Here is a 16,137-nt window from a genome sequence, read left to right as displayed (position 1 = left end):
CACCCTCATTCATTTTACTTTCTCCTCTCAGAGGCTTATAAACCTCAATCAGGTCCCTTCTACACTTCCTGGTTGCAAAGCTCTGTAGTCCACGTATTCAAAACCTTTTCTTATACAAATGCCCTTTTGCTGACCTCACAGGTGCACTGCAAGAAGCTCAGATGTCTTTTTTCAGGCATGGTCTTCTTGGATGCAGCATTCAAGTGCAGCAGTCTTACAGTGCACAAAAATATGTTTAATATCATCAAGAGGACACCATGGGCCCTCCTTTCTGCCTGTATTGTAACCACCAAATCCCTTTCAGAATCTACTTTTTAGGTGCATTCACATATATTGTCTTCACCATGCTTGCCCTCTCTGTCCATCTGCATATAACTTTGCTCCCAGTGGATGAATTTTCATGATATTTTATATTTAGTTATTTTAGAAATATTTGCTGAAAATATTTCATTAAAAATCGAACAAAAAAATCTGGCAATTATTTCTTTTTTCCATACAAACTATGATAAAAAGAAATTCATAGATTAAATATGGTTTTAATGCAGTATTGTTAGGTTTGGACAGTCTGTGCATGCTTCACATGTATCATTATGCAAGACTTGTGAACATAGTGTCACTTGTGAAGATATACATGTATAGAAAGACAGAAGAGACTTTAAAAAAGTATATGGGAGAAGAGTAATAAATATTAAGTTGTAATTAAACTAAATGGCTATGTTTCAATAATGTAAAATTACAGAGTTTTATTAAGTGTTCTATAAAGTTATCTTATTAATTAATTGATAAGAAAACACACTTACTTTACTTTTCACTTCTATTAATCACAGAAAAAGGGGGGAGAATCACATTTGAAATGTAACACCCTGTGTAACTCCGTAGCCGAGTGGGCAGGAGCGGGAGTGCAGTAGCACACGCTCTTTGAGTAGACCGGGGTTCAAGCCCCTGACTGCTGAATATGGTCGATCTGCCAACCCGCACTGGACCAGCGTGGCAGATTATGGTCCATTTCCCTCAGCACGAATCGTTGAGGAGGCTTCCATCCTGCAGTGGGTTGATAATGGCTGCACTTTACTTTACCCTGTGTACATATGCTAACTTGTTTTAATTCAACCCTACCAAGTGTATAAGTTATTTTGGGGTCGCTACTCCCCAAGTGTAAGGACCTTGCACTTCAAGGTCTTTACACTTGGTTCAAGTATTCTATTTTTAAATGAGTTTTTCAACATTAAAAAAGCTACTACTTCTATGACCATCCCTGAAGTCTATCTAATCAACTTGAAGCACTGCTTGGCACTGATCATTAACCACTATCTTGATCTTGACCTTACAACCTCTTTCCCTTCATAAATGCCCTTTAAAAAAATCAGAAGCAACAGTGGCCCTATACTGATCCTTACACAATCCCACTTCTTAGTCCAATCTGAAGAGTAACCATTAATCACAGCCCTCTGCTTCATGCCCTGCAGTAGTCTTTCCATCTAATGACCACCCCTCCACCCCACGATCCAAACCTATTCTGGCTTATACAATAAACTCTTGTGTTTAGTCAAATGCTTTTCTGAAATCCAGATAAATGTGACTGTCAAGTTAGCTAATCTGATTGGTTAAACATGATTTTCCCTTTACAAAATAGCTGTGTTTCTTATGAATTACATTAAATTATCCTGTACTGCACTCTTGATCATTGCCTCTATGATTTCTCCCCACCTGAAATCCATCTGTCTGAAGTCAAATTTACCAGTTAATAGTTACCCACTTCACTGTTAGAACTGCCTTAGAATACTTATTATAACAAATATTATAAATATTTGTAAAGGCCCAATAAAGTATCATCCAATATTGATGTATTATATATTGAAGAAACTATGTATAATTAATTAAAAAGCCAGCCAACCTTGCTAGTTATGTTTTGTACTTGAATTTTATACTTAACAACATCTAAAAAAATGGTAAAGTTGTATATACAGTAGAGCGTCGAAAATCCAAATGAATGATCCAGCATTTATCATTATTTTATTATTTTTTAACGCTGGTGCCATAAAAGTAATAGGTGAAAATTGGAGGAATATTATCAATAGGCTGTAAAAATGAAGATATAAAGCACAAATTTATACTTTTATTTTATCTTACCAATTAACAAAATTAAATGATATATGAAAATCGGAAGAATATTATCCACAGGTTAGCAGAATAAAAATAAATTTATGCTTATATACATAGCTAAATTAATATACATACAGTACTAACTAAACATAGCATTTTGTAATCTGATATTTCTGTTCACTGACATTTTTTTTTTTTTTTTTGGGTTGTAAAATCTATAACAGTAAAAAAAAGATAAGCGTCAATCAATAACAAAGAACGTGGTACACAGAAATTGCAACTAACACAATACACGCAAGTGAGATACAGAGTAAAATGTTTATGAAGTTTAGATATAGGAATGAAGACATTCTGAACATTAACACAGTTTTATTTTATTGTACTGAAGTTATGGTCTTCTTTGTCTTTTAAAAGGAAGCAGAAAATTTTAACAATTAAATTGAAGATTGAGATTTTAAACACTTTCAAAGGGAGAAAGCGGGTCTTCATTAGCAAGATTTTACGAGTTTGGAAAGTCAATCATAACAGAAATTAAAAACAAGAAAAAATTTTAAAGTTTGTATTGAAAGTTGATTCAGATGTTGGTGAAAAAAAAACTACGAGAACAGTAATGACTCATCCCTCTAAGACGCTATTTGTTGTTGTTGTAGTTGGGTCCTGGGACATCAGTAACTAAGGCCATATTGCTCTGTGTATATTGCCTGTAAACTGCATGTTCTGTGGTCAATTTTCTGTTTGCCGGACGAAAAACCTGAGTTTCTGGGGGGAAAACCATGCTACCTGAGACCGACTAACTAAGCCACATTGTGAAAAAGGCCCATGAAAATTCCTTCCATCATCGATGGGACTCAAACTCAGCTCTTTTACACTCAGGGTGGGGAGAACAGTGATTCTACCAACTGCGCTACTCATGAGCAACAAACTGAATACTGTCCAACTCTACTCTTGCTGAAAAGAGTAAGAGATCTTTCTCATGAAGTTTGAAAATGGTGCAGAAAAATATAAGTAATTATTTTTGTTAAAGGCCTATAAATATGTCTCATTGCAATTGAAAGTTCCATTTGTTTTGTGACCTATGAATAAAAATAAATAAGTAAAACTTAGTGTTTTGTTTTTATTTCTAAACTTACTAAACCTTTTTTTTTAGCCTTCAGAACTGTATTTTTGATAAGTTCGAAAATCCAAATAACTCCCAGTCCCAATTAGTTCGGATTATTCATGCTCTACTGTATTAATTTGGAGGCCATTAAATTTTGGGAGCCTGTAAGTTGGGCACTTGAATAATGCTGATAATGATGGAACATGACTGAACTATAACTGCATTTTAGCAATCTGTCACAGTACTTCATGTATCAATGACAGAAGTGATGCAAAGTATAACAAAACAGATAATGCAAATAACCAAAGGTGTAATTTTTTGTCTATGAAAATCCAGTACAGAGACATTTAAGAATACAAAACTTTTATATGTCGATCTTGAAAAGTCATGAATACAAAAAAACAACAAATCAAGTCAGTTCAGATAGAATTCAAAATTTATTGAGTTATTAAAAGAACTCACTCTCTTCACAAGGCTTTCTGATCTACAACTTTAATTCTCTAGTTTTAAAGTAGTGTTTTAGGGAAGAAAAAATTTGCTCCATAAGACATACACTGTAATTCTGCTTTACTGACTCTTCACTACTAGCACTTGTGAAGTGATCCTTGTGGTACTGCAAATTATCAGGCAACCTAAGAATCAAAGAAGTGTCGTGGAAAAGTCATGATTCAATTCAGATTATCAACTTAATATATTACAAGAAATAAATAATTTAACTTGGTTATCCACTGTAAATTTAACTGTAACAAAACTAAAAACAATTAAATATATTCAAATATTTTAATATATTCTGAATAAAATATCTGAATAATAATGGGTAGGTGGTGCTCTCGTGTATCAAGATATAGTTACAAGGTGTGTTTGTTTTAATTGCGATCTTCAAGGTTTCCCCTATATGCCAGATACAGAAGGTTCCTTTATGTTGCACACTATCTACCTATGGTTATGAAATATTTAATAAAGGTGCAATATCCAAAAGTTGGCAACTTCAAGGCATGGTCTGGGTGCTCATACTCTTCCTTATGCCCAATTGACTCCACATGTTGAAGCTTTCAGCCTTCTGGTCATTTATCAACCCACAATTTGTCTTGTGCTCAGTCAAGTCCACCCAGGCCAGCATCTATAGGAAAATCAAGTGAACTGCTAGCATTCATCAATTTCAGATTACAATTTTACAGAGATTTGAAAATTAATTATTTTCACAAACAGCTGTTTTACAGGGTACCAAATAAATGGTCTGATATATATATTGCATTTTCCATTTCTGTCATAGCTTAAATGAAAGTAGTATCAGCGCAATTCTGGCAACACTGTGCCATCAAAGTTGTATGCTGATCCAATCTCAAGAAGTGTTACAACAACTATATTTGTTGAATTGTAGACTTAGTTTAGCGGCAAGCAGATTTTCTATCACTAGTTCATAAAATTAGCATTTACTTACGGCAGATTAATGTCTGGCAGTTGCCAAAATAAGTCCACAATTTACCAGGCGCCTCCGTAGCCAGGTGGACAGAAGCAACAGTGCGTAGCACACGCTTCTTGATTAGACCGGGGTTCGAGCCCGTGATCACCAAATACGGAGGATGCGAAAAGGTCAGGGAATGACCACCGCATATCCCAGGAGCAATATGGCCTTAGTTGCTAATGCTCCTAAAAACCAAAAAACAAACAACCACAATTTACCACGTTTGTACAATGACTGAATCATGGAAAGTAAGCTTCCAACTGAGTTTTTGGAATTGTTACATTAAAATAATTTAACTTTAACTCAGAATCATATTCAAAGAACCAATTCGCCATCTAATAACACTACTTGACAAACAAGTTTTGCACAAATTAAAATAATTTTTTGAAAAAATAATAAAAATAATAAAATCTTTAAAATGTCTGGTTTTTAGACACTATATTGTGTACAAAATATCATTATGATTTAATCAGCTCAGGAGTAAACAACAACACAGTGTTTTAAAATAAATAAATAATATTGCAATAACTTACTTTTCAATTCCTGGTATATTTGACCACAAATGCCACATGCTAGAATTTTCTAACTGAATGGCTGAAACTTCACACTGAAACAAACAAATTAATGTACTGAATATTCAGCATATAATATATTTTCAAATATATATTAGCAGACATTTGGTTTACCCATTCTCATCTTCGATATCACACAAAATTATAGATAAAAATACATCTCTTTGCTTGGATTAACCTTAACTTCTAACCTTACTTGCAACAAATACAGCAAATTAAAATTATATCACTTTCTCACTTATGGTGCCCTAAAGTGCGATATAAAGTGTTGTAAGAGGGATCACCTTTACGGGGAGCTATTTTTCATATTTTGCCAATGTTGTGTTATATCACTGAATTTTTTTTTTAAACACAAATATGTGTGGTGTTTAACCCATAACCAATTTGATTGGTTATTATGATGTGGTCACAAAGGAACTGGATGCAAAAAATAATTTTGATATCATATACTTGGATTTCAGGAAAGCTTTTGACACTGTTGCGCATGGAAGACTACTGTACAAATTGGAATAGAATGGTATTAAGGGTAAGTTGCTACAATGGATAAAAGGATGGTTAAGTGGGAGAAGACAGAGGGTGGTAATCAATGGGTGCTGCTCTTCGTGGACTAATGTTATTAGTGGAGTCCCACAGGGTTCGGTGTTGGGTCCACTGTTGTTTTGTATATTTATCAATGATATTGATAAAGGTATATCAGGCTTAATGTCGAAGTTTGCAGATGACACGAAGGTTGGCAGGGTTGTTAATGACAGTAATGGCAGTGTGCTACTGCAACAGGATCTAGATAATTTGGGCAGATGGGCTAAGAAGTGGCAACTGAAGTTTAACCTTGACAAATGCAAAGTACTGCATATGGGTAGAAGTAACCCCAGAGAAACGTACCAACTGTGTGGTACTACAATTAAGGTGGTAGAAAATGAAAAAGACCTGGGAGTAATTGTGCAGTCAGATATGAAGTTTTCTGAGCAATGTAGACAGGCTGCTAGGGCAGGTCATGGGGTTTTGTCAATGATATATAGGAATTTTGCTAGCAGGGAAAAGGAGGTGATTGTCCCTCTGTATAAGGCAATGGTCAGGCCACGCCTTGAGTACTGCGTACAGGTCTGGAGGCCTCATTTTAGGAAGGATGTAGATTTGCTTGAGCGTGTACAGAGAAGAGCAACACGATTGGTGAGGGGAATGAAGGGATCCTCTTACCAAGAGAGGCTTAAGTTCTGCAAATTGCAGTGGCTGGAGACTCGGCACCTGCGCGGTGATCTGATTGAGGTCTATAAGGCCTTGAATGGGTTGAGCACGCTGAATTCTGATGGGATCCTCCCACTTGTTCAGAATACGAACCTACGGGGACATAAGTTCAAATTAAGAAAGGATAGATGTAGAATAGATGTGCGGAAATTTGCCTTTAGCCAGCAGGTGGTTAATTGCTGGAACAAACTTCCATCTGTCGTTGTGGAAGTTGATAGGTTAAATAAATTTAAGGAGGAACTGGACAGGCATTTGGAGGGTATGGTGTGATTTTTTTTTTTTTTTTTTTTTTTTTTGGCTGATGCTGCATAAGCTCCTACACTTGCTTTCTTGCATCAAGTGCCACTACTACTACTACTACTACTACTACTACTAGGTGCACTGCTGTTTTTTGAGGATCACACATGCACTCAAAAAAGTTACCCATTTACAACCTAATTATTTATTTTCTAAATAAAATCCTCTCTGCAGTACTTCAGACATGCTTTTTATTGCTTTGCCTTATTTGGGAGTTAACAATTTACATTTTGCTCAGCCACATCAATGTCAACAAGCAATGTTTCAACAACTGGACATGAGCCAAACTTCTCAATAACAAAAGCCACAGAGTGTAACAACTGGAGGTGCTGCCATAAATTGTAAAGCCAACATGCTTCAATAATTAGACACAAGAGATTCCACTAATTTTAAATTCTTGTGCATATAATAATTGAGAATAAGCTTAACTTGAACCTGCAGTTTCCTCTTTGCACATTAGTTAACAGAGATTTCAGGAATTTTGAATAGAAAGATCATAGAAACACTTCTGTCAAAAGGTATTGGATGTTTCAATTGTATGAACTAATAGACGAAGATCATGATACTGCTGAAATTAAATCATGTTCAGGCTCAAAAACCCCACACACTTGGCTGAGATTTTTTTTTATGAAAACCTCAAACACAAGACGTATTTGAACCTATAATACTTAGTACTGTGGATGGGATGAAGGTTGAGAAGATGAAAGAAGATACTTGTTGACATTAGATGTGAGTTTCTGTAGATTGTAATAAATGGAGGAATCAATGGTTTACATTTGAGTCTAAAACCTGCGCACTTAATGTACTACTAGTACAATGTGAAATTAAAAGCTGAGGAGAGCATATAAATCAATGAGAAATGGCTAGATAGTGAGTTGTAAATAGTGGCTTTTCTGCCTTCAAAACTTTTAATTAAGTATGAAATAAACATCACCTGCACCAGAAATAATTTCCCTGAAGTAAACAAACTGCACCAAAACAATTCCTAGAATTCAGTCTTTATCAACTGTTTTCCAAACCAAATGAAGGGGGGGGAGGTTTTATCTGTATTTATTCCTTAATGGGATCTTAAAAAAAAAAAAAAAAAACATATACAAGGAAAGGCATTTTAAATGGGAGCACTACAGGCATTAAAAATTGCATTACACCTCACAAACCATGTATCTAGAAAAAGAGTGCTATAAGTAGGAGTGTTATAACAGGAGTTAACTGTATATCACAAAACTAAGCCAGCCAAAAAAAAAAAAAAAAAATTATTTCTGAGTTACCCCTGTTTGCAAGGGGGGAGGGGGAGAGAGAGAGAGAGAGAGAGAGAGAGAGAGAGAGAGAGAGAGAGAGAGAGAGAGAGAGAGAGAGAGAGAACAAGAGGCAGAAGTAGAAGGAAATCACCAAGAAAGAGAAGAATGATGATATCCAACTCAGGACTCTGGGTGTGCCAAGTCTATACTAACCAGATGTGAGCCCCTGGGGTTCTAGACAGTAGTGCAATTATACTTTAGTTACACCATCATAGTTGGATAATATGATGCAGAACAAAGGAACTGAATGGAAGAAATAAATTTTGATATTATATACTTTGATTTTAAGGAAGCTATTGACAATGTTGCACATAAAAGACTGCTGTACAAACTGGAGCAATGTGGCGTTAAGGACAAGTTACTGCTATGGATAAAGGGGATGGTTGAGTGAGAGAGAGGACAGAGAGTGATTATCAATAGACACTGCTTTTCATTTGCTAATATTATTAGTGAAGTTCCCCGGGGTTCGATGTTGGGCCCATTATTGATTTCTTTATTTATCACATTTTTGATAAAGGCATATCAGGCTTAATGTCTAGGTTTGCAGATGCTACAAAAGTTGGCAGAGTGGTTAATTAGCATTAGCATTAGTAGAGGCATATGATGCAAGAAAGCAAGCTTATGCAGCATCAGCCAAAAAAAAAAAAAAAAAAACCCCTTCCATTTAATGACAGCAATGAAGGTATGCTGCTGCAACAAGATCTAGAAAAATTAAGCAGATGGGCTGAGAAATGGCAACTGAAGTATTGCATACGGGTAGTGTTAATCCTAGAGTAATGTACCAATTCTATGGTAATATACTCAGAGTAGCGGAAAATGAAAGGGGCTGGGGTAATTATGCAGTCACATATGAAGTTCTCTGAGCACTGCATACAGGCTGCCAGGATAGCTCGTGACGTTTTGTCAATGATATACAGGAATTTTGCTAGAAGGGATGAGGTGATTATCTCATTGTATAAGGCAATGGTCAGGCCACATCTTGAGTACTGCATACAGGTCTGAAGGCCTCATTTTAGAAAGGATGTGGAACTTGAGGTTGACACAGACATCTCTTGGATACGCCAGACATGGTCCTTGAGGCTGTCGCAGACATTCTCTCGGATATGCCAGACAAGCTGTACTTGCTACCTGGGAGTCTAAAACGCTGATGGAACTGATATTCGGGTGACCCTCAAGTCAAGTGGACCCAATTTCGGCAAAGTCCGGACAGTCTGTGACAGCCAAATACTCTGCTTGCACCTTCATGATGGTGGGACTGTTAGTAATCCTGGGTATAACCTCCATGCAAAAGTACATGGTGGAAATAACGTAAGCAGGGGTCGAGGTGTGGCACCCACACCACATGGAGGAATGCCGCCCCTCTATGTTACCAGGCAGTACTAGGTGGTAGATGACACTCATCAACCGGTGCAATACCACCACTTTGCTTATTCGAGGCTTGAAGTGGTGGAACCCATGTTTAGTCTCTAGAGCTAAGTTCCGGTCAACCTTTCCCTACCTCTTCCATCATGCTGTATGATTGATGACTTTTGAGGTTATGATGAACATCGTGGCGAGATCCAATATTCCTTACATTTCGAGGGTACAGCTCTAAAATGGTGTTTGCAGGCCGGCCGCTAGTTAGTACACCGGACCGGACTGGACCGAACCTATTGGTAACTTTCTAGGAGGCTTCCGGATCAGCTAGTGTATAATCTTGCTACCTCTACTCTGCCAGATAGTGACTGGAGGGAGTCCGAGTAGTGTATATGTACTTGTGTATTACTGGGAGCATTGTTGAGGCCACGTTATGTCAAGGATCTGGGTATATTCTTACCATGTGTACACCATACCCAAAAATCTCATTACTTCATACAGCATGTCCCACCCACTTTTTCTTACTATTGAATACACCATGAATTGTCAAACTAATAGAGCAAACTTATCTGCGAAAAGATCTAAACCTCCCAAGCACTTCCTAATTCATTTCACAAATATACGTGGTCTCAATTCTAATCTCAACGATGTCCATTTCCACTTGCAGTCTGCCAAACCCCATGCACTTTTTCTGACAGAATCTCAGTTGTCGGTTGATTCAACTACTGCTCAGATGTCCAAATTATTCGCTGTATGATTCCTTTTGCCTCAAAGGTGGTACTTGTGCATATGTCCGTTCTGATATTCCCTGTCAGAGACTTGGCAATTTGGAATCTCCTCTCTTTGATCATCTCTGGCTTAAAATCTCTCTACCTCATTGTGTCAAATTCATCTGTTGTCTCTACCATTCTCCCAACTCCACTAATCACTTGGAGCTCTTTGACTTCCTCTCTTTCCAACTTCACTTTCTCCAGTCCAACTTTCCTAACAGTGAGGTAATTTTCTTTGGTGATTTTAATGTTCACAACTCCAGCTGGCTTCCATTTTCTAGTCACACAGACCCAGCTGGTCGAGATGCTGAGGCTTTTGCAATTACTAATGACCTTGCACAGATTGTTCATTTACCTACAAGAATACCGGACAATCCTAATCATACAACCAACACGCTTGATCTTTTTCTCACAAACAACCCTTCTAAGTACATGGTTGAAGTGAGAGGTCCTTTAGGCACTTTAGGTCACAACTTGGTGATTGTCTCTTATCCAATGGAACCTTTATCTCATGGCTATTCCCAACCTCTTACTGTTTGGCATTACAAGAATGCAAAATGGGATGACCCGAGATTTCTTTTCTTCTTTTCCTTGGTTGGATTACTGTTTCAAAACTTCTGATGTCAACGTTTGCTCAGACCGTGTCAGTGAAATTATTCTTGCAGGAATGGAATCCTTTATCCCAAACTCCACTTTAAAATCTCGTCCTTTATCTAAACCTTGGTTTTCCTATAAATGTGCTAAAGCTGTTCAAGAGAAGAATGTTGCATATCGTAACTGGCTTGTTTCCAATTCTTCAGTTTCATTTTCTGTCTACACCAAAGCTTGCAACAATTGTAAAGCAGTTATTAATCAATGCAAACTAGAGTTTGAACAGGCTAAGAGTAGAAAGCTTGCTTCTTAACCTAATGGTAGCCAAGCATTCTGGTCTCTTGCCAAAGCTATTGGCCGCACCTTTGACCATCTCTGCTCCCACCTCTGTCCAAACCAGATGGTTCTGTTGTCACTTCAGCCAAGGATAAAGTTAACCTGCTAGCATCCCATTTTTCTTCCAACTTGTGTATTAATGATTTTGGTAAAACACATCCCACCATTCAAAAAACGCTCCATTCAATGCCTCCTGTAGTCTTCCGTCAAAATGATGTCAGAAGGATTTTCACGAATCTTGATGCTAAAAAAGCTCCAGGCCCCTGATGGTATTTATCCGCTTGTTCTCAAACTCTGTGCTCCTGAACTTACTCCTATTCTTTGCCACCTATTTTCACTTTCTTATTCCACAGGTGTTTTTCCTTCTGCTTGGAAATTTGCTCATATTCAGCCAGTTCCTAAAAAGTAGGACAAATCCCTCCCATCCAATTATCGTCCCAATGCAATTACTTCTACTCTTTCTAAAGTAATGGAGAAATCAATTAACCGCCAACTCTTAAACTACCTAGAAACCTTCCGTCTGATCAACGATCGCCAGTATGGATTCCGTCAGTGTCGATCCACTGGTGATATTCTGGCTTATGTTACCCATTTATGGACTAATTCAATGGAAAGGTTCGGTGAAACACAAGTTGTTGCGCTTGACATCTCAAAGGCTTTTGATCGTGTTCTAAGGCTTGCCCTGCTCAATCAACTTCAACTTCTCGAAAATCTGTTACCAATTCCTTAAATGCCAATCTTCAGGTAATTCTCTAGTGGGGCAAAGACAACTTAGTTGATTTCAACCATTCTAAAACTCAGTCTTGTCTTATATCTCACAAAAAGGATTCTTCTGCTCCTGTGCTTATCTTTAGTGACACTCCGATTTCTAGGCAAAATGATAATATCTCTTTTGGGAATTACCCTGACTTCTTGGCACAAGTACATTACAAATATTGCTTCCTCTGCATCTAAAAAACTTGGTTTTCTCTTTCGCTCTTGGCATTACTTTTCTCCCAAACAACTGCTCACTCTGTATAAATCGCAAATCCGCCCTGCCACGGAATATTGCTCCCACATCTGGGGTGGTGCCCCCAAAACCTCTCTCTCAGGCTTCTTGATTCCATTCAGAAGAGGGCAGTTAGGTTAATTAATGATTCACCTTTAACAGAGTCTCGCCACTCACTGTCTCATAGACGTAGTGTTTCTGCTGCATGCCTCTTCTACAGATACTTCCATGGGCACTGTTCTTTTGAATTGGCTTCTATAATTCCCAGTCTCTCTTTCAAAACAGTCTGAACACGTGCAGCCACCAGCCTACATCCATTTACTGTCCAACTTCAAACTCACAGAACCAACTTTTCATCTTCCTCCTTTATTCATTCAACTGCCGTTTTCTGGAACAACCTTCCTTCATACGTATTTCCTGAAAATTATAGTCTACAGAAGTTCAAGTCCAATGTCAACAAATATCTTCTTTCATCTTCTCAACCTCCAACCCAAGCACGGTACTAAATACTATAGGTTCTAATACCTCTCATGTTTGGGGTTTACATAAAAAAAAAAAAAAAAAAAAAGCTGCAGGAATGAGTACAGAGAAGGGCAATGAGATTGGTAAGGGGTGCTTTTACCAAGAGAGGCTTCAGTTCTGCAAATTTCAGTATCTGGAGACTAGGCACCTGCAAAGTGATCTGATTGTCATGTTTAACGCTTTGAAACAATTCAGCAAGCTCAACGTTGATGGGATTCTTTCTCTTGTTCAGACTACACACACGAGGAGGCATAAATTCAAACCGAGACAGGACGCTTGCAGAATAGATGTATGGAAGTTTGCCTTTAGCCAGCAGGTGGTTGGTTGCTGGAACAAACTTCCATCCACTGTTGTGGAAGTTGATAGCTTAAATAAATTTAAGAACTAGACAAACTATTCAAGAGAATGGATAGGTGAAATGGGAAGTGGGGTGTTTTTGTTTTTGTTGATGCTGTATAAGCTTGCTTTCTTGCATGATTTGCTGCTGCTTATATTGATACTAATATGACACGGAAAGCAAGAGGCATAAATAACCCTTGATGTGGTCATCACCTGAGTTAATACTGCAAATATGATGGTACAGGAACTGTTTGTGACAAGTGACCACAGTTCCTAAAGTGGATGATGATAAATGAGATTTTTGTATGGTAAGGACAAAGATTTTAATTCTATGAAAGGGAGTTTGTGGACTAAGGAACTTTTTGGACTCAATCAACTGGTATGAAATATACAAGAGGTGAAAATACAGCTGAACTATGGAAAAATTTCAATGTATTCCCATTGAAGCTATTCCATTTAGAAAGTACCACGCAAGGAGAAGCCAAGATGAATAAGGAATTCAGCAAGTGTCATAGAACAGAAGATGGTATCATGAGATCTTTGCACAATAATGAGACTCATATTTAATCACAATAATTATAAATTGGTTTGTAACAAAAGAACAGATGGAGTTAGGCAATTAAAATCTCAGTATGAGAACTCAATGGCAAAGTATGAAGATGAGGAATTTTATTTGTACATAAATATTAAGAGGAAAAGGAACTAGATAGCATCTTTGTGAAATGGAAACAATATAATCGCAGGATAATCAGCTGGTGTGGTGATGACATGAATAAATACTTTGTATGAATCTTCACTAAAGAAAGTCCCTTTTGGGTTCCAGTGAATTGTGCAAATGTATCCGAACACTGTAAAATAAGTGAATACTGATAATACAAATGAGAACCTTATGGAAAAACTATGGGTTTAAAAGTGAGTGTTTCCCTGGTACTTTCCCAATCATACTGAAGGACACTGCAAAAGAACACAATATATTATTAAAGTCAATCATGAGATATGCAAGGTAATCCCTTTTTAGTGGTAAATAAATATAAAATTTGGACTTATTTTGCCAAATAAGTTCAAATCTTATATGAAGTTTTGTGTAAGAGTAGTTTGCATTTAAAACATTTTGGTCACCTACTAAGGTAATCAAAATATTTTCTATTAAAAAAGCTAAAGTTGTATGAGGGGTTTTGAAAAGTTCATGGCCTGAGTATGAAAGGGTACTGGTACAGTGTTAAAAATTTCTGAAATTAATGCATAACACTTCAAACAATAACCCACCAAGTTTTATGCAGTTTCAATAATATCTTTTTTAATTACCAGTCCTGAGGTCAACAAATCTTGGACCATATTCACCAGGTCTAGTGCCATCAGACTTTCACCTATTTCCTAATTTGAAAAAATACCCAATCAGCATCCATTTTCCCACTGACAGTGACATCATTGATACAGTGGATGCATTCCTGGAATGCCCAAGAGAAAATGCTTTGATTCCAGTTTTCTTCACAGCTAGAATCAAAGAATTGCAGCATCAGTGGTGAAAATGTATTGACTCCAAAGTAGGAATATGTTGAAAAGTAGTATAACATGTTACCAGACTCCTCAGATAAACCCTCCTTTATACTCAGGCCACAAACCTCATACACAGTTATTTTCCAACTAAGCAAACCCTTCTATAGCCTTTGAGTACCAAAAGAGAAAACCAAACACACCTGAAGAAAACGGGATATTGTCCTTTTATACTCCTCATCAACTTCAGTTTGGCTAATAAACAGCCAAAACAAATAGCTTCCTTCATTAACTAGCTGCAACTTTTTCAAAACAGAAAAAAAGTCAAAAAAGTCTTTTCCAAATGTTGATTCAGCTGCAAAGAAGTTAACATTAACATATGTAAAATAATTCAAAATGCTGCATTCTGAAAAAATAGATCATTAATACTGAAAAATATGACTCAATTAATTACAGTGATTTATAATTCTTACTGTTAAATATATTTAATTAAAAGGTTTATAATAAATATCTTAATTTTTTTAATTAAGGATAATAATCCAAGATAATTCAAGAGATGCTTAGTATGGTGAAAAATTAATCCAAGTTGGATAAATGCTCCATAAGAGTGCTGAAAATACCCTTCCTGACCACTAATATTTTTAATGGTATTTACTAACCCTCTAATGGATGCACAAAAATTAAAAGCCTGGCAATTTTTATTCAGCAATCAGTTTTAGAGAAAAAAAGGAATGATATTACTCAAACTGAGAAAGAAACTAAAATTATATTCTTAATTCTGACATTATACTGTAAAAAAAGATCAAAGAACAATATTAGAAAAGACAGTCTTGTTATCAAAAAAAAAAAAAAAAAAAAAGGAAACATTTTACCACAGCAATGGTTGTTTTTAGTCAAATATGGTGCCATAATGATTTATTTTTTACAGTTTACTTTTCCAGTTAAAAAATAATTACTGCTGGAGACTGAAAGTGAATATATTGTAGAAATACTGAAATTCACAGTGATGCAATTTTAAAAGATATTTAAATTTACACTATGGGATTAAAAATTATCTTTATTATTAAAAATGCTATGAATAAATAAATATGATATACAGAAATTTTCTAATTTATGAACATCCAACTTACAAACTTCAGTCAAATCTACTTTGAGATGTCAAAAACAATAATTTTTGATGCCTCAAACTAGATTTATGAGCCCAATCTGAAAAATAAAATGAATGAGAATGAAATAGCTGCATTACGTATGTATTTGATATATATCATACATGCATACATAATATCATACAAGGGCTGTTCAAATAAAGAATGATCATAATTTTTCACAAACAATCCTTACTAATTGCTATTTCTAGCTGAGCTGTGAAATTTCACATGAAACCAAACTGCATCACAGAGCAACTGCACAGTTGACTCGTGCACACAGTGTGACCTTGGCGATCAGTCAAGGTTATGCCTGTTAACCTTTGCCTATGTAACAATAGACATGACACACAAGTAACAGTATGCTGCTCTCTAATTTTGTTTCCATCTCAAGAAAACATCAGCTGAAGTGCATGAAATGTTAAGAGGCTTATTAGCATTAGCATTAGTAGAGGCATTTGATGCAAGAAAGCAAGCTTATGCAGCATCAGCCAAAAAATAAAAATAATAATAATAA

The 16,137-nt window shown here is 36.4% G+C and overlaps 1 protein-coding gene and 1 long non-coding RNA gene across 2 annotated transcripts in view; both read right to left on the bottom strand.

Moving 5' to 3' along the window:
- Window positions 1-3,739: 3,739 nt before the first annotated feature.
- On the bottom strand, window positions 3,740-14,766 carry LOC150086056 (uncharacterized). Its single transcript, XR_016546952.1, has 3 exons — window positions 14,679-14,766; window positions 5,201-5,274; window positions 3,740-3,834 (listed from the first exon to the last, which is right to left on the bottom strand). It is a non-coding gene; the product is annotated as an uncharacterized LOC150086056 (long non-coding RNA).
- Window positions 14,760-16,137, bottom strand: part of LOC150086055 (DNA (cytosine-5)-methyltransferase 3A-like) — a 233,524-nt gene continuing 232,146 nt past the window's right edge. Inside the window, exon 14 of the mRNA XM_090373678.1 lies at window positions 14,760-14,830. The gene's annotated coding sequence lies outside the window, so the exon portion shown is untranslated. The remainder of the gene's footprint in view (window positions 14,831-16,137) is intronic.

The sequence above is a fragment of the Mastigoproctus giganteus genome, chromosome 5, assembly GCF_048544385.1.
Source record: "Mastigoproctus giganteus isolate SK-2022 chromosome 5, ASM4854438v1, whole genome shotgun sequence".
NCBI lineage: Eukaryota > Metazoa > Arthropoda > Arachnida > Uropygi > Thelyphonidae > Mastigoproctus > Mastigoproctus giganteus.
The sequence above is the reverse complement of the archived record's forward strand: the minus strand, read 5'-3'. Positions and strand labels throughout refer to the sequence as shown.